Source organism: Mauremys mutica, chromosome 3, assembly GCF_020497125.1.
Source record: "Mauremys mutica isolate MM-2020 ecotype Southern chromosome 3, ASM2049712v1, whole genome shotgun sequence".
Lineage (NCBI taxonomy): Eukaryota > Metazoa > Chordata > Testudines > Geoemydidae > Mauremys > Mauremys mutica.
This window is the reverse complement of record NC_059074.1, coordinates 189,607,060-189,627,090: the sequence shown is the minus strand read 5'-3', so window position 1 is coordinate 189,627,090 and position 20,031 is coordinate 189,607,060. Positions and strand designations below refer to the sequence as shown.

Here is a 20,031-nt window from a genome sequence, read left to right as displayed (position 1 = left end):
CAGTTCAGCTGAATCTTTCCAAGCCAAGACCTACCCATTAAGGCTGGGTAGTCACCTCTCACCACAAACAGTGGCAATTTAGCCGCCTGTCCATTGAGCTCCACCTTAGCATCAATAGTGCCCAACATGGGCACAGCTTCACCTGTATACGTCTTCAGAACAGTTTTTGTTGCCTTAAGCGGAAGATGCTGTAGCTTTTCCTTATACACAGTCTCAGGAACCAGTGAGACAGCTGCACCGGTGTCTAGTTCCATGCGTATAGGTTTGCCCTCCAATAAGGGGGTTACCCAGTATTCATGTGAGCCCGCTGCCAAAGACAAAACATGCAGTGGCACTTCCTCTTGTGAGGAGGTGTCACCTTGATCATCCTGGGTCTGCTCTAGGGTATGCAAGGTTCCTCTTTTTGTCGGCCAGACCACAGGCCTCTTTTTCTTTTGTTTACAGGCATACTCAATGTGTCCCTTTTTGCCACAGTGTCGACACACCAGGTCCTTACACCAGCATTCTGATGCCTGGTGACCCAGCTTACCACAGCGGTAACATTCTTGACTCTGCACCGTTTTGTGGGTCAGTTCTGGTGACACTTTTTGCACCCTAGGGGATGCACCGATGTATTGTGCCTCCCTTGTAGCCAGTTCCATGGAGACAGCAATATCAACAGCCTTCTGTAATGTAAGCTGAGCCTCTGTCAGTAGGCGCTTCCGTATAGCTTCACTGCAGAGGCCACACACTAACCTGTCACGCAGGGCATCATTTAACATCTCTTTAAATTCACAGTGTTCTGCTAGCTTTTTTAAAATGGCTACAAATTGTACAACTGTTTCATCTTCCTTTTGGTCTCTTTTGTGGAACCTATATCTTTCAACAATTACCAGTGGTTTTGGGGAGAAATGAGACCCCAGGATTTCCACAATGTCACTGTAAGATTTAGTCTCAGGCTTAACAGGGTGTAGTAAGCTGTGTAGCAGAGAGTAGGTTTTAGCCCCTACAACAGTTAAGAATATTGGCACCTTCTTCGCTTCTGTAATGTCATTTGCAATACCAAAAAGCTCAAAACGCTCAGTATACACATGCCACTGCTCTGTATTCTCATCAAAAGGCTCCAGGGGCCTGGTCAGAGTAGCCATGATTTTTAGTTTCACTTTCACAGTCAGTGCAAACAAGCAGCTTTTTTTCTTTGTTTGGTCTTTACCTTGACTTCTACTTCCTTCTGTTACTGGAGCAGCACCAGGATCCCACCCTCGTTGCCAGTGTTATATCCTTGTGGCAGCCGGTGTAGGAAGCAATCACTTGAGGCCAGAGAGCAGACAGCTAACCAAAACCTCCATTTTATTTACAGAAAAAGAGAGCTCACTCAGCCGGTTGAAACCGGCTGAGCTATCCCTTAATAGTCTAACTCAGTTGTCATGGGTAACAAAACCCATGACAACCAAATACACAACAGAATGCAGCTCCCTGAGGCAGAAACTTCAGAGGGAAGTTGGGGGAAGGTTATGAGGAAGTAATGAGCCTTTGGAAAGTGAAGGAGGATCCGAGGTGTGTGTGCTATTGAAGAGTTGTCAGGTTTAAAGGGCATATCGGTTCTGCAGGGCATATCGGTTCTGCAGGAGGGTGGAGAGGACCAAGGTTGTGCAGAGTGGGGAGCCATTGGAAGGGAAGTTGTGAGGCAGTTGGAAAGTATAGAGACTTAGAGTTTATTAGACACTTATGGAGAGAGAGGGGTGGCTGGGTAGGAGTGGAGGGAGGGGACACAGGGAGGGAGTCTTAAAATTTGAACATTGCAGATAAGTTTCCTAGCTTTGATGCTTGCTTGGACTGCTAAATATTTGATGTTTGCACATCCCTAGCTGCTAGCCTTTAAAATTACCCTAAAACTGAAAGTAATCCCACCTTACTACCTGCTTGTGCCATGTGGTGGGACACACCTCCATCCCACTGGCAGCAAGCCTAACCAGCGTCCCTGTCCTCAGGCAGTGCCAATTAGGTGCATCTCCTCAGCTTGCTCTACCTGGAAAAGAGGAGCTTTAAAAAGGTGAAGCTGGTCATAGAGCAAGGGTGTGGGAGAAAGTTTGCCCAAGAAGAGAGGCTGCTAGAGAATGCTAGGGAGCCCAGCCCAAGACAGTGACTGGCCTTCTTCCCCCCCTCCTCGAGTTTGGGGCAGACAGATGCTGCAGCCCTGAGCAGAGTTCTGGATGTCTTCTCTCTGTTATTGCCCTGTAGCTGAATCTGAGGAACAGCACCAGGGACTGGAGATAATTAGACTCAGAAAGGAGCCTGGGAATGAGCTCAACTCCTGCAGGGACTGACCTTGCCCATGAGTGGAGGTTCCGTAGGGGACTCAGGCAGAGGTGAAAGTAAGCCGGTACGGGCCGGTACGGAGGACCGGTAAGAAAAGGAGACTGACTGAGGGAGAGAGAGAGAAGCCTGCTCCCTGCATAAAAATAGTTTAAACTCGGCTGTTCTCTGATGGTTCAGCCCCCAGGGCTAGGTTTCTGGCATCCTTGTTAATTTCACTCACAGTAGCTGGGGGGAGGGGGTCGAGGGGAGGGTGTGTTTGACCATGGCAGGGGCAGTCCTTTTCTGCCCCCGGGAAGAGGGGATCTCTCCAATACGAATATACACAACAAATACAAGCATTTGGCTGCACAGCTTAAATCCAGAGCTAATAAAAGCAGGTGGAAGGGGAAAACTCACTGTCACATTGGTTTCTCGGCACCTCCCTCCCCCTCCTCCAGCCAGGCTGCAGACAAGGCTCTGCATTACTCCCCCCTACCCGCAGCAGGGGTTCTTTAGCTTGCAGTAGGGACACTGGCTGAGATGTCTGCTGCTGCTACCTGCAAAAGAACAGTTTAAACTCAGCTGTTCCCTGTGCAGTTTCAGTGCCCAGAGTTAGGAGCCATTTCTGGCATCCTTGTTAATTTCACTCCCAGTTGTTGTTGGGTGTGTGTAACCTTGGCAGGGGCAGTTCTTTTCTGCCCCCGGGATGAGGGGATCTCCTAAACACAATCAAAATCAGGAACCATTTCCAAGTTCAAATCTATCCCATTCCCTCCCCAGCAGAGGATCATGGTTGTGATGTCCAAACTGCTTGCCAGATCCTCTTTGAAATGTTACTGTTTAAAAAAAACAACACAAAAACCATGGAGAACATGGTGGAAAGTTGTGTCATGATGATTAGGGTTTATTTTGGGCAAAGCAATTTTGCTAAAGCAACTAAAGATTCACATGGAAAGCAAATAGCCCCCATAGACAAAACCACAAAGGGATTTGATGGGAAAACTGAATATTCAGGGAAATTATTGTGCCTCCTTTGAAAGAAATAGTAGTTTTCATTCCAATCCACCCTCTTTATATATTGATTTAAACACCTGAAATGTCCTTAGGACATCGGGTGCAATCTCAGATCTCTTTTTGTTTTGTCCTGCCTGCAGAGTGCAGAGGCTGAAATTGACAAAACTTTCTCTAAATATCTTGTATATTTCATGAAGGCTATTCCAGTTGTCCTTCATTCGCCCCTGACTTCCCCTCCCCCCGCCCCCCCCGGCTCCCTCCCTGGCTGGCTGGCTGTGGTTTTTGCCTTGGTTACTTACTTCTTGGCAGACCCAGCCCAGTGGCACCTGCTGGCTCTCTGCAGGCAGCAGCCCACAGGGGCCGGTTGCTGGGGTCACTGCTGGTTGGTGGCAGGCTGCAGCTGCATTGTTTGTGACACATTCATACACATACACATACATACAGTCAGAGGTGAAAGTAAGCCGGTCTGGTCCGGTACGGCGTACCAGCAAGAGCCAGTATGCCGTGCTGGACTGCATCGACTCCCACGGCGGGGATTGAAAGGGCTCTGAGCTGCCCACGGCTGCGGGCAGCCCTGAGCCCTTTAAATCCCGGCCGTGGCTGAGATTTAAAGGACTCAGAGCTCCCCGCCGCTGCGGGCAGCCCAGAGCCCTTTGAATCCCGGTGGTGGCTGAGATTTAAAGGGCTCAGAGCTCCCTGGGGCTGCAGGCAGCCCAGAGCCCTTTGAATCCTGGCCACGGCTCTGGCAGCCAGGCTGGGGCCAGGATTTAAAGGGCTCCGGGCTTCCCTCAGCGGCAGGAGCTCTGGGCCCTTTAAATCCCTGCCCCAGCCCCGCAAAGCTTGGGGTTCCCCCTGGCGGCCAGAGCCCTGGGCCCTAATTTGCCCCTGAGCCCCGGGGCAAATACCTCTGCAGCTGGGAGCCCCTGGTTGATTTAAAGGCCCTGGGTCTCCCAGCCACAGCTGGTTCCCCAGGGCCTTTAAATCTTGAGAGGCCACACCTCTTCTGGATGAGGCCACGCCCCCCTCAGGACTCCGGCAGTACCGGTAAGTCCTGTAAGTTACTTTCACCCCTGGACTCAGGAACACAAGACATAAAGAGATGATGGCAGAGCCTAGGCTAAGAGCTGGATGACTACACACATTCCTGACCCATACAGGAAGTGATGGAGTGATTACTGTGAAAGTAGGTTTTCTTTAGATTACTTTAGAGTACAATGGGGTCATTCTGAGGCCGCAACCCTTTGGAATATACCCTGATCCACTAGTGGATTTGGGAACCGTTGGCCTTCACACTACATTTTGGGGTTTCTAGATCATTTGTATTTGTGTTCTTCTCAGCATAATCCCAGTTGCCAAACAGGGTTGTTACCAGCCTCCAAATTTAAAATGTGGATCTACAAAATCTTCTGAAACTCTGCACATGGCTATGGATGGAATAGAATGAGCTCAGAATACAAGGCTTTTTCATATCTTATTTAATGAAGTCCTTCCCTCTGACATGATAGTACCCGAATAGTGGCTTTAACACACCGTGAGTGTATTTCCTGCATCTCAATGATTTCCAGCTGAAGTGTGCTTAGTTTATACGTTTTTTCAGTGGACTACCCCTTCATCCTCAACCTGGGATCTGAGAGTCAAACTGGGTTCTTTCCTTTCCTAATATCCTCACCCGTAATAAAAAATCCCTGGATCAAATTATGCCCTCAGGAAAACCTCTGTGTCCCCATTTTCTTGAACAGATGTTTTATAAGGAGAATTTCAATACAGTTGATTCACTCAGCACGGTACTTAAATATATGCCTAACTGTAGGCACATGTATAGTTCCATTGAATTCAATAGCACTATTCATGTGTTTAAAGGTAGGCAATACCTTGCTGAATCAGGGCCTGATAGCTGTGCTAGGTCTGCAGGGCTTAGAGGAGTAAAACCCAGTAAAAACTTATTTTTATCACTAAAGTAAGCAGACATGACTGATACACACACACACACACACACACACACACACAGAGCAGATCTGCTGTGTGCAGGGAAGTGCCATTTTTATATAGTCACTTTCAGGATACAGCAGAACCACCACATCCATTGTCTCTGAGAAGCTCATCATGGTCTGCACCAGTCTAGGATGGTGCCATCTGCCTAGTTCTCAATCTGTGCCTATAGCTGATTCATTCTGGGTCGATGTGTACTGTGCATGAGAGGCCTATCTCACGGGGCCAGATCCTCAGCAGGTGTAAATCAGCATAGTTATATGGCGGTCAATGGAGCTACACTGACTTATGCTAGCTAGGTATCTAGCTCTTGGAGTTCTATGGCATTAACTAACTGAATAAAGCTTTATTTTTTCCCCCATCCTGAAGGTTGTGTTTGTGTTTCCCAAACTTCATTCTGCTCTTGTCTGACTTGTTTTTATAAAGTTGTACATATTCTATTCAGATCTAGACCTCAGATGTTTGAGAGCCTGGAGCTGAAACTGTGTGTATATAGAGATAAGAACCATGTACACTGAGGTGCTCCTACAAACTGTATCTTTTGGGGAGGTGAGAAGGAAACTAGATTATGGACATTTGTCAAATAGTGTTGCCTGTTTATAGAAATGTTTTAATACAAGGAAGCAGGAGATACTTTGTTCAGACTCTTCCTAGGAGCTGCAGGCACCAATGCAACTCTGAAAAGGCAAACCAATAGCCAGGGGTGCTGTAGAAATGGGAAGAGCAATGATTACAAAGGCCCATAGAATCCGGATATTTTAATAACTGTTTCAGATTTAAATAGTTTCCCCCCCTTTCTCTGTCCCTCAAATGATTCCTCTCCCACCCTTTAGTCACCGCATAAATACCAATCACTCCCCAAACCTTAGGGGCTGTCCCATGCAGCTGTACAATTTACTGTGTATTGTACACATAATGCAATACCTTTAACCATAATACTGTCACGTGACAGCAAGAGCACTATGAGAAGTACTGTGAGGAAGGAGTGGTGCCTCTGGCTTGCTAGCTTTGTTTATATAATCAGAAGCCCAAACCTGGATTTCAGTTTAAGCGAGAAAAAATAGCCCAACCACCTTTCTTTTTATTATGCTTTTACACACATTAATGTAATTTTCTTTTATAACAGTGTTTGCTGTTGGGCTCAATTTGGTGCAGCAGGCACTCTATAAGGAAAACTGCATTGACAGCATCCCTATTGAGAGGATACTAAGAGGAAAACACACACACACACCCATCCATGTATGCTGCTGCTGCTGCGGCTGGGATTGGTCTAAGATGGCACCCTGGTGCCCTGCCACATTCTGTCTCCTTGGTACCGAAGCAGTGCTCTGCTTCTTGTCACTGAGTGGATGATGATTATCTGCACCAGGGTCTCAAGGGTGCTCAAGCTTTGCTGGCAGTCGGAGCTGAGCTGCTTCAGCTGAAGGATTGTAAAAGCAGTACAAGGCCAAGGAACCATTACCGGTCACTTGCTACATTCTGCTTGTTGGAGGGGGGGTGCAAATCATACCTTCCCCTCTTTCCTGTGCCTTTTTAGCCACTGTACCCTTGTTGAGAAATGACAAGGTTATGTCAGTGTGGTCTGAGAATCTATTGATCACAGCCATCAAAAATTTGTTCAGTAGGTTAGGGATTTGTTGCTTTACATATCACTCCACTCATCTCTTATTAACTCATCCTGTCCCAGGCTTGCATCAGCTCCTCTACCGGCATCAAAAGCAAAGCCGTTCGCAGAACTTGATCATTTCTGTGACAGCAGCTCTCCACAGTACAGTTCTAAGCTCATCAAAATCATTGTAATTACTATTATACCAAAGCTCAGGTGCATGACCCAGCCATTTACATAGGTGAGGAAAGAGGCAATACTCAGGAAAATCTGACACATGGCAGCTTTGCCAAAGCAAAACCATTCCTTGGAGGGACGAGTGAGGAAAGGGCCACCATGTGTAAAGATCGAGTTTACAATACATTGCCTCTACCCTAGCCCCAATTCTATTTATGGAAAATTTCCCTGGGCCAGGTACACACACTTGAATTCTCACATACCCGTCTTTTCTAGAGGAGTCTTGGACAATGGATACATCCATGTATCAAGATATTTATTGACTCTTTCCCCCATCAACATCATCATCAAGGTCCTGTTACGCCTCTGGTGTTTAGGACAGTGACAAAGATCCTCCACTCCTGTCTGTTTCTGGCAAGTCTTTCAATGGTTCCCCAGCTGTGCACCAGGTTTTTTGGGTTGGCTTCCACAGCTCTTGGCTGTTGTTTTCGGGCGGCCTCGTTTTTGCTTGCCTTCAGGTGTCCATCTTATTGCTACTCTGGTGATGGAATCAGTTTCCATCCAAAGCACATGACTGATCCACCTCCAACGCCTCCTGGCAATGATGGTGCTCAGATCCTCTTGGCTGCACTGTGTCGATAGATCTTGGTTTGAGATTGTTCTGGGCCAAAAGATATGGAGGATTTTTCTGAGGCAGTTGTATGGAATGAAGACAGTTTGGACATATCATACTTTTTCATTCCCCTATATTCAGCACTATAAAGTATTGTTGAAAGTATGCAGCTCTGATAAATCTTGAGTTTGGTTTTGGTGTTGTATTTTGATGATTTCCAGACTGTATTTAAGCTCCTGAAGGTGTTCCTGGCTTTATTGATTCTGTTCTGGATGTCCTGGCTTGTTCCACCATCCTGGCTGATGGTGCTGCCCAAGTATGTGAATGTTTCTGCATTGGTGAGAACATGATCCTCTATCCGTACTGGTGATGGTGAGGCAATATTAAAGGTCATGATATCTGTCTTACTGTGGCTGATTTTCCCTCCATTTGCTGGCTGAATGAGTTAAGTTGTTTTTTCTTGTATATGATGTTGGGCATGTGATAGGAGAGTGACATAACCTGTGAAGTCCAGGTCTTCGAGGGATGAGAAGAGTGTCCATTTAAAGCCTCTTGGCATGTCTTCTGTTGTACGCCACATTACCCAGTCAGTGGCAATGCTGAAGAGGATTGCAGACATGACACACCACTGCTGTACTCCTGTTTTGACTTCAAAACTGAGCTCACTGTGCATGGTATTATTTTAATACCATGCATCATATTATTTTAAAACAAACAAGGCTACATTTTCAGAGGGGCCTTAGCCAGGCTTCTAAATTTGAGTGACCAAAACTGCACAGCCAAGCTGCTGAGCATAACATGGACATGACATTTTAGGGAACCAGCTTTTTGGGCTCTCCAAAATTCTCCTTTGGGCAGGGAAATGGCAAAACCAAGTTCAGACTCAGGAACCATCTCTTTGTTTTTGTGTTTGTACAATGCCAAGGGCGGTGGGGTGCTGGTCCATGACTAGGGCCCCTAGGTACAATGGTAATACACATAATAATTAATAATAAATGTAGTATTGCCAACCGCAAGTATTATTTTAAAAAATCACAAATCAGGCCCCCAAAATCATGAAGATTAGCTTAAAAACCATGAGGAGTTGTAAAAGTAATAAATGCACATTCTTATTGCATGTCTTTTGGGTAGGGCTGTCGATTCAAATTTAATTGCGATTAAAAAATTAATTGTGATTAATCGCAGTTATAATCGTACTGTGAAACAATAGAATACCAATTGAAATTTATTAACTATTTTTGGATGTTTTTCTACATTTTCAAATATATTGATTTAAATTACAACTGCTAATACAAAGTGTACAGTGCTCACTTTTTGTTACAAATATTTGCACTGAAAAAATGATAAACAAAAGAAACAGTATTTTTCAGTTCACCTCCTACAAGTGCCGTAATGCAATCTCTTTATTGTGAAAATGCAACTTACAAATGTAGATTTTTGTTGTTGCATAACTTCACTCAAAAACAAAACGATGTAAAACTTTAGAGCCTACAAGTCCACTTAGTACTACTTCTTATTCAGCCAATTGCTAAGACAAACAAGTTTGTTTACATTTATGGGAGATAATGCTACATGCTTCTTGTTTACAATGTCACCTGAAAGTGAGAACAGGCGTTTGCATGGCACTTTTGTAGCCAGCATTACAAGATATTTATGTGTCAGATATGCTAAACATTCATATGCCCCTTCAAGCTTCAGCTACTATTCCAGAGGACATGCTTCCATGACGCTTGTTAAAAAAATAATGTGTTAATTAAATTTGGACTGAACTCCTTGGGGGAGAATAGTATGTCTCCTGCTCTGTTTTACCTGCATTCTTACACATATTTCATGTTATAGCAGTCTCGGATGATGACCCAGCACATGTTCATTTTAAGAACACTTTCACTGCAGATTTGGCAAAACGCAAAGAAGGTACCAATGTGAGATTTCTAAAGATAGCTACAGCACTCAACCCAAGGTTTAAGGATCTGAAGTGCCTTCCAAAATCTGAGAGGTATGAGGTGTGGCACATGCTTTCAGAAGTCTTAAAAGATCAACAGTCCAGTGCAGAAACTGCAGAACCCAAACCATCAATAAAGAAAAACAACCTTCTGCTGGTGGCATCTGACTCAGATGATGAAAGTGAACATGCATCGGTTTGCACTGCTTTGGATCATTATCGATCAGAATCTGTCATCATGGACGCGTGTCCTCTGGAATGGTGGTTGAAGATGAAGGGCATATGAATCTTTAGCACATCTGGCACATAAATATCTTGCAACACTGGCTACAATGTCTGTTCTCACTTTCAAGTGACATTGTAAAGAAGAAGTGGGCAGCATTATCTTCTGCAAATACAAACAAACTTGTTTGTCTGAGTAATTGGCTGAACAAGAAGTAGGGCTGAGTGGACTTGTAGGCTCTAAAGTTTTACATTGTTTTATTTTTGAATGCTGTTTTTTTATACATAATTCTACATTTGTAAGTTCAACTTTCATGATAAAGAGACTGCACTACAGTACTTGTATTAGGTGAATTGAAAAATACTATTTTGTTTGTTTTTTACAGCACAAATACTTGTAATAAAAAATAAATATAAAGTGAGCACTGTACACTTTCTAGTCTGTATTATAATTGAAATCAATATATATGAAAATGTCAGAAACATCCAAAAATATTTAAATAAATGGTCTTCTATTATTTTTTACCAGTGTGATTAATCATGATTAATTGTTTTAATTGCTTGACAGCCCTGCTTTTGGGTTTTGATCATTTAGGGTTTATGTTTTGAAGATTCTCTCTGCAACCATAAGAGCCAGAAACTTTTTATTTGAAATGGAAAGTTTAGGTTCCCACGTGTAATCTCATGACTCCAGGAGCTGGGGCTTTAAAAAAATCATCAACAGCATGAGACTTATGATAAAATCATGCGAGTTGGCAACACTGTAAAAGGCTCCTACAACATCCTCTCTTCTGCTAGCATAGATTTACAGGCCCTTATGGTTGTTGATAGTTGGTCCAATTAGAGCATCCTACATTGGAGAGCAGCCTCGCATGCAGCTGGTCCCAGACCGAAGGAACACACACACAGGCCTCTTTCTAAACTGCACTATATGTGTTCTTTAACTGCAGCTGAGGTTCTAGCCCATTATACATAAAGAACTGAAGTTGTGCATACTTGCAGGACAGAATGCAAATGAAGCTTGGTGAACAGAAAGGAGTAGCATTTTCTGGAGATAACAGCAAGCTGCTGGTGGACTTTAGCAGCAGGAGAGTTGCCAGTAGATCAACTGCTCACTCGGCAGTGGGTGTCACTGCAGCTGATGTATATTGCTTTAATAAACCTCAATAAGCATGGGAATAAATCACCTAGAGAGAGAAATGGTGGGTGGGGGTAAGGCATGAACACAAAAAGGTAGGTGGGGAGGGAAAAAAAAGCACATCTCCTGGTCATATGATTCCTCAACCTCTTTCTGAACCTTGGCTCTTATTCCCTGCTGTCCTAAAAGCCTCATTTGCAGAGACAGATGAGACCACTCTGCTCAGACACAAATGTTTCAGGTATTAGTGCACTGACTTTCAACACTTTGGGGCCATAAGTTTGAATTCCAACAGGCATTTATGTTTACAGTGTGACTCCAGATCTTTCTTGTAATGGCTTTGAGGGACAGTTGTGTAGTGTTAAGGAGAATGGTTGCCTCAGGAGAGAGAAAAAACTATATCTGGGCTCTGTATTATAATGGGTAGTGCTTGGCTGTTCGGCTGTCTGACCTGTGGCCCTCAAATCCCAGAACTCCTATTTGAAACTGAACCAAAAGAGGGTCAGTGCTAGCTTAGCTTCAAATCCTGGCTGAGCTTACAGCCCTGCTGGAAAGGTGTAGAAAGCCTTTTGTGATACATTTTAAGAGGCTAGAAAGCAATTTTGGTTGATTCTGCTGGACAGTTAACTTGCTTTGTTTAAAACTTGTTACCTTTTCCTGGTATCTTTTTAATGACTCAGTGCCTTTATTTGAAGTGCATAAACTCCTTTCAAGACAGCAGATTATGATACATACAGTACAAGGAGAATTTTCAGGTCATTAGCATGGAAGAGGGAGAAGCTCTGAGAAGACGGCATATTACACAAAGGGCCCCATCCTGAATTCGTTGCCTAGCCAGAACTCTTCCTGATGCCCATTGGGATTTGGGTGTGTGAATGTGCAAGGAATATAGAACTTGAACCCCAAAAGAATTGTCAATCCCCAATACTGGTAGTTACATGCCCAGGCAGTCCCATTGACTTCAATGGAATTGTATGCGTGAAATAGGCCTGCTCTGGTGATTAACTGCTCCCTACTGGGAGCACGGGGTTTTCAATCTGGCCCTTTATTTTTAATTGTGTGTGTGTGTTTGTGTGTGTGTGTATAAAAATCCGTCAAATCTCATCCTCTGACAAAAGATTTTATGAGCTCCCTGAACTCAACATATTTAATGACCTTTGAGAAGTATAGCACTTTTCTAAAAACAGCCCACATACATATATAGACTCATCTGTTTAAAGGAGTTTCACTTCTATCTAATATTTTCATTTCCCTTTTACCTTCTCACTCACTGCTTTTTCAGACTACCTTTCTATATGAAGAGCTATTCTTCTTCAGCGGCCTCCTCTCACTTCTTCAGCATGGTATTTATGATCTTGCTGTTTTAATGAGAGCACAATCAATAACTATGGAGAGGTGCTGAAGACATTACAAAGGAACTAACCCTTAACAAGTCAAATCCAGATGAGGTACAAAATGAATGGACCAAAGGATTAAAGTATTTACGACAAAATATTAGAAACACATGGAGAATTAGTTCTCATGGTGATAAATATTTTACTTTTTACAAGTCCGTATTTAAAAAATCTTTCATCTTTGTTTTGTTTAGGGTATTACAATAAGCCTGGGATTTTTCACAGTTACAAAGGTATATTTTCACAGCTGTTTTAATCAGAAAAAATTAATATGCTTTTGATAGTTTGGAAATATATTGTTGGCAAAAGTTTTATAACAGCGTGTTATGTAGGAGGATGGAAATCCTCAATGTTACATGCTTTGTTTGCTATTTGAAATTCACTGAATTCCCACCTTGCACCCGCCATTTGCAATTGTGCACATTAATTTAGAAACTATTGGCCTCATCATTAGAAACCGTTTTCTTATTAATTGAGCTGTAGCTGTTTTAAAATTCTTCGTAAATTAGTAGTAAAATAGCTGTCACTGGAGGAAAAATTGCAATAGTTGTTTTGTTTTCAATAATGTATTTGCATATGAAAAAGATAAAATAAATATGATTGACTTGCTTTAAAAAACCTTTATACTTGCCGGTTTAATTACTTCATTTTTGATTTTATAGTTTAATGGGTGATTATAACACTCTCATTTTTTCTCTTAAACTATTTCTCTCTCTAGATATCAATACTATGATACAAATAGTACAGTATATATTAGGTATATTATATAGAGATGTGTAACATGTACCCATTGATGTAATGTAAAAAAGCTATAACTCTGACCAGTAAATAAAGAATAATGTTGGTGGTGAAACAAAAATATATAACAAGGGAAGGTAATGATATAGCACAGATGCAGAAACAAAAGAGATTAACTAAAGTCCTAGCTTGCCACTGTTTGCCTTGCAAAGACAGAGGCTGATTTTTTAAAAAAAATCTGTGGATTAATGTGAACTTTAATACTGAAGCAGTGTGTGTTTACTGCTGGTGACCACAAGACATAAATCTTGCAAGCACAATGTAAAATGCAAGGCAGCCCCCAGGTTTTTTTTTTTCCAGTCTCAATTTGTGTGCAAGTGTGTGTTAAGTGCCGTTGAAAAATAGTGACCTTTAATAAAGGATCGTATCCTGAGACTATTTTCCCAGACACACAGTGACCTTTCAAACCAGACTGGGGTGAGGGGGTGTGGAGTTTGGACTTTGAACCGGCCAGTTCCCGCTGTGTTCCTCTGTTTGCCAGGCTACTTTTTATTGTGTCACAAGGGAGCGTTCTGTATGCAAAGCAGGCTGAGCTGCCAGCCTGAACCTTTGCAAATCAATTTGTCTGTGAAGGCGAGTCCACTGGAGTGAAAGATGGTATAGCAGGACAAACTGCACCTCTCTTTGTGACATCATCGCTTGTGGCACTCCTGTCACTCACATCAACCCTAAAGGGCTATTGGAATAGGAAGGTTTTTTAACCCTTACTGGCCAACATAATCTTAATGAATAAGGGAGTTATTTACAGAGCACAATGCATGGCAGGGTTTTGTGAGCGTGTGTGTGTGTTTGTTTTTTCATGTGGGTGTTTTCCTCCTTTGCACCATCTCATTTACATTAGCAGGGTAGCTTCTTTTTACTGCTCAGTATCTATCCCTTGAATTACAACATCAAAGATCTTTCTAAATCAGTGGCACCTGGAAGCCTGTATCTCTGAGCCAGGATGGTCTCAACTGTCCTATGTGCAATAAGAATAGAAAACAAGCATAATATTTGGAACATAAATGTAAATGTTTCCTAAGGGTTAATGTTACTGATTTCTCCAGGCTGCTCAGACAGCCACGACTCTATATTAATCAGTACCTAAAAATGCCAGAAAAGACAGAGAAATGCAATCACTTTGGGTTCCTTATTTTAAACTTCTTTAGCTGGCCCTCCCAAAGAAATCCTGCATTTTTCATAAAATAGTAGCTAGATCAATTCCTATGTAAGCAATTAATCATTTTTATATTTTACAAAAAGATGGGGAGCAAAGTTGGATCTACTAGAGAAACACTGACTCTGTCTCTGTGCACAGCCCTGTGAGGAAGGTCCCAAACTCTTAACCTGCCTGGAGAGATAGGTTGTGTTGCATCTCCTCACTATCTTCTACCTTGCTTCCTGCACATCAGATGCCTTCCTTGAACTGACCTGTAAGGCCACTACTCTCTCTTCCTTCATATATCTCCTCGAGAGCCTCTTCTGCCACAATGGCTACAGAAACTAGCCAAGCAATAATTGCCAGGTTGAGGGGCAGTGAGGGATAGTTGATATTTACTTTAAAAATGTGATTGTATGTTTTATTATTATTACTTGTGTTTACAGTAGTGCCTGAGGACCAACCAAGATTGGATCCCCTCCCTGTTGTCTTAGGCACTGTACACACACAGAGTTGTGGACAGTCCTTGCTCTGGAGAAAATATAGTCTAGTTTTATCCTTTTCTATCACCCTTCATATGTTGTTTGACTTCTTAGGCCTACTTCCTGTGAGGACTGAATCATATGTATAACTTGACTTCACTGGGGCTACTCACACACATAATATGCATGTGCTTGAAGTCTTTGCTGGATCAGGGCCTTACATTGCAAACTCTTTGGAATAGGGGTTGCATCTTATACTTGTGGACATCACCTCGTACACAGTGGGTATCACCCTATCACTACTAAAAGTGACATACCTCTCAACCAAACTTACTCGGAGACTACCAAACTGAAACATGTTCTTAATGTCATGGCAACATATGGTGGGAAACTGTTGCATATTTACATCTTTCCTTATAGCACATATGAAGACACACCAGATTAAAGGTTGTGTTGTGGCTTCTGGGTTTGCTGCATGGCAGGCAGCCATTAGAACATCTAAATGTACAATCTAAATGATGTAATTAATTTGCATGTAGTTTCCTTCATACACATTATAACAAAATGTGTCACAGGAAGAGAAAATAAATAGGCATTTTTGGGAGAAAGGAGAGAGGGTGCAGTAATAAGTAATATTTGGTTCACTCACTTCTGTGAGTGCAAGCCCCACTGAAATCACTTGGCGTTTGATCCATGGGACATAAAGCAGTTTTTGGCCCTAGCAGATCATTTGTGAATTGGAGCTGGAAACAGCTCAGAAGCCAGAGGTAGCAGAGGATGGGGGTGATGTAGTGATGTTTCCATTTTTTTTGGAGACAGAAAATACTTTGGTCACAGGAATCTGGATTACTTCAAGTTTAAAGAGTTTGTATGTTAGGAAGACCACAAAAAAGAATTTACAATAGTCAAGATAGGAAGTAATTATTGTCTGGATAGAGAGTTCAGCCAAGGCAGGGTCAAGGTAAGGATGAGTTTTGTCAATGTTCTGGAGGTGCTGACAAGCAGATTTATGTGCAAGGGAGAGAGGAGTGGAAAAAGAAAGTTTGAAGTCAAGGATGGCTCCAATATTTTTGGCCTTGGGAGAAGGGAGAAGGTAAGAGTCAAGGAAAGTGCTAGTAGAGTCCAAGACATGGGGGAGTTTATATTTATTTTCAGGAATTTTAAATAATGCAGTAAATGGAGAAAAGAGGCTATCTCCTCTGTTATGACAATGGTGTGTTTACAGATGGTTTACGGATAGTAGATAACAGAGTACAACGAATTGTGTAGGACCATGTAGGGATTTAGATGTGTCATATGAAGAATTATTGAGATTTACAGAATCTGAATACTTTATGCAAGTCAGGCTTAATGCTAAGTTTTAATAGGTGAGCTAGAGATGTGAGCCAGTTAACCATCACCACGTTAATGTGTTTTACCATGAGAATTTTTCATGACTGTATTCTGGGATCATCAATAAGGTGAATTGAGTTTCCTTTAGTTACCTGACTAGCAGGCTTTTTCTAGATGGATTATATTTTTGATATCCTTTATCCAATCAGATTTGGAGGAGGATATGCTGGATTTCCATTGTAGAGTAATTCTACATTTGGCTAGAAGTGCTGGCTTACAGTCCTCATCCTGTATTTATCTTTTGGTCAGGCAGGCATTAGAATTCAAGGGAATGTTCAGTTTCACCATCCTGTTCACATGATCCACTTATGATCCACCTTTTGCCAAAATTTCCCATATTACTGTATTACTGTGGAGTGTTTTATATGTAATCATTCTGAATTATGGCCTTGATTCAACAACGCACAAATATATGGACCCAAGTTCACATGCCTTTGAGTGAAATCAGTGACATTACTTGCATGCTTAAAGTTAGGCTCATGCTTAAATACCTTGCTGATTCTGGGCCCATATGTTAATCAAGTTATACAAGTACAGTGTTCTTGCCAGTCCCCTGCCTCTGTTTACTTCAGTGTTTTGAGTCTGTTCATTGCATTATGAGAACAGATACAGCACGGGCACTGTCAGAGCAGCCTTCCTCGCACTACCAATCAACATGTCTCAGCCTCTATTTGGAGGGACCCCTCTAAGGATCAGAGCCACAATGCCCATTCAGTCCCTGGCCTCTCGGCTCAGACTGCCTGCAGCAATGCCAATTAGTCCCAACTGAAATGATGTCTTCTTGATTGAGACACCTGTTCACTGGGATCTAAACAGAGTATAGAAATCGCACTGTTGAAATCTCCTCTAGAGACAGAGGAAGATTGGGTGTCCATGATAACTCTTTTGTATTCATCAGCTGCCTTTGGCATCACCGACCACAAGCTGTGGTTGATGTATCTGGGGACACTCCTGGGGGTTGCTGGGGTCACTCTTGTATGTCTCTACTCCTTTCTGTATAGGTGATTTGTAAAGGGTGGTGTTGGGCATTTGGTCGTCTATTCCAGGAGCTCACTCATATAGAGTTCCACAGGATTCCATCTTGTCACCCCTCTAGTTCAGCATGCACATGGGGCCATTAAAAGGGGTTAGTAAGTAAGTATGGATGGCAGTGTTATAAGTATGCTAATGAAACCAAGCTTTATTTTCTGTCTCTTCCCATGGGTCAGTTTATCCAGATTCTAACAGAGAAGGGGACATAGCTACAACCCAAATCAGACAAGAATGGAATAATGCTTGTAGGCTGAGGGAAGCAACCAACAGAAATGGTATAGATGCCACTAGTTGGTGGGGTGTGTCTAACAATTGTTTTTTATTGGATCCCCAGCTGCTTCTGCATTCCCAGGGAGCAGTTATTCTCAAGAGCACTTGTAGTCTACAGTTGACAAGTGGGTTGCCTTCCTTCTTTTCGCATGTGGACGTTGTCATAATTATTCACACCTTTTAGGGTATTGCACAGCACCCTAGAGGGGATTACATCTTCAAACCATTTGGAATTGCTAGCTAGGGCAGAATGTGACAGTCAGCTTTTGGAGCAGGGTTAAAGCCAGACAGCACATTAGTAGAGTTGATCAGAAACACACACACACACACACACACACACACACACGTGGAAAATTTTTATGAAAATGAGAAAAAAAATCAGTTTTCATCTAAATTTTCTATGAACATTTTTGACTTTTCGGTGAAAAAACAAAAGCTGAATTTTTTTCAGCCCAAACTCAGAAAATATTGGCCCAACTCTTCTGATTTAAAAACAAACATTTTGACTGGGAAATTCCACCATGGCTTCTCATGGGAGTTGTAGTCTGGGGGAGCATGCCCCATTCTTCTCCATAGGCTTTCGGGCCAGACAACATCCCCCATGAACAGACATGGGTTTCTTTTTCTGATCTGCTAGTTCAGGCTTTTCTGTACTGAGATTGACACCACTGTACACAAACTCCTAGGTGAGTGTTGGGAGGTTTGCTGGTGCATTTGAATGAGTATTTCATAAACACTTTAATTCATTTTTTTTAAACTAAAGTCCTAATCACTTAGATTGTACACTTAGATTGTATTCGATCATAAGAACACAGCTTCTGTCACCAGTAAGTCATCCATGGCAATATCTTGTATTTAGGGGAAATGGACAGGTGACATGGAATAGCCTTGTTACAGCCTATTCATGCTGATGCTCTTTGTATAGCCACTTCCAATAGATAGAAAGCTGCTGTCTTCATGCTTTCAGCTTCGGTTTCCCTGCACACTTTTGGCCAGGATGAATTGGGTTAATCTCAGTTCTCTCCAACTCCAGTAAATGAAACTATATTTGGGTAAGTGCAATAAACACAGCTCTCTGGCAATGGTGTCTTGGAGGAGTTGAAAAAGACTGATGTTGAACAGGATCTTACAATCCAGCTGCTAAACTGAATGCTGTAAGTGGCATGTGTGGGAAATAAAATGTTAATTCAGACTGGGATTTTAATTTCTTTGGCCAAACTAAATATATTTATTGAAGGAAAACTAGGTGGAAAGAGATGCAGGCATACCTGATGCCGAAGAAAGGCCAGTTTATACCGAATACATGGGAGTAATTATTCAAGAACAGTTCATCCATGTGAACATTTTGACAGTATCCTGTAACATTGACAATGTCAGCGAGACCTCTGGTGATCTCCTTAGTAAGTGCTGGTTGTACGTCCTATCTTTCTTTGTGGGGGGCTAACTTTCACTGAGGCATTCAAGAGTATTTAGGATTTCAAAACAGTCTTTAATAGACAATGCCTTTACTGGTAATTTGTTCACTTGGGCACCTTCCTTATTCGGTTCCCTTTGGACTGTCTTGGACACTGAAGCCCCTGGCTTCCTCCCAGAAAGGATCTCTGCAAGTACATCAAATTATTGGAGTGAGGATATAAATTTACTGTAATTTAAGTATGAGTGATGTAATATGCCTCTTGCTTAGTCCTGCTCTTCTCTTCTGAGCCAGGTCAGCACCTCAGCTAGTCCACCCAGCTAGGAAGCTGGGTGGATATCTTGGAATAGAGAGTCCTCAGGGGAATGCAGCTCTGTAACTCCAGGGGAAGAGTAGAGAAAGCTGTGTGGAGTTGGCCCGGCTCAAGCTGAAATGGACCAAGGAAAAGGGAGAAGCAATCACTGCAGAACACTGGGACTTGATTGTCAGCATGAAGGTATCCATGAAACCCTGAGATGACTATCCACAGAAGAGGCAACAAAAATGGACCCCAACAAGATCACCTGACAAAGGCTCCTTTAATACCAGACACAGAAGTAAATATTTACTGGGAATCCACTAGGTAGAGTTGGTTGGAGAAATTTCAATGGAACCATTTTTTATCAGAATAGGCAGTTTTGTCAAAATCAAAATGTTTTGTGAAATCAGGTTGATTTTGCTGGAATTTCATTTGGAAAAAAAATAGTTCTGAAAATGTAGAAACTACCGATTCTTAACATTTTCAGAATGAAATGTTTCCATTTTTCATTTTGAAATGACTTTTCCTATAGGCTTGTTATTTTGTATTCTATTATATATTATAATAGAATACATATATATTCTATATATTATAATAGAATACAAAATAAAAAAGTGAAAACTGTCAAAATAAAATGTTTTGAATCACCCAAAATGATTTTTTCCCCAGACTTTTCCTTTGTGGAGAATTTTGAAAATTTTGGGGTTTGTTCTGATTCAGGACAAAGCTAAATTTCAAAATCTCAGACTCCTTCATGAAACAGAACTTCTGTTCTCTGCATAGCTCTAATTTTAAGGCCTAATGTTTGAAGAATATACAGTTGATATGGTCACTT

The 20,031-nt window shown here is 42.2% G+C and overlaps 1 long non-coding RNA gene across 1 annotated transcript; it reads left to right on the top strand.

Annotated features, from left to right (window-relative positions):
• The first annotated feature begins 1,449 nt into the window (after positions 1-1,449).
• LOC123367404 lies at positions 1,450-19,369 on the top strand. The gene is made up of 3 exons (XR_006578447.1): positions 1,450-1,536; positions 2,221-2,385; positions 19,193-19,369. It is a non-coding gene; the product is annotated as an uncharacterized LOC123367404 (long non-coding RNA).
• Positions 19,370-20,031: the final 662 nt, after the last annotated feature.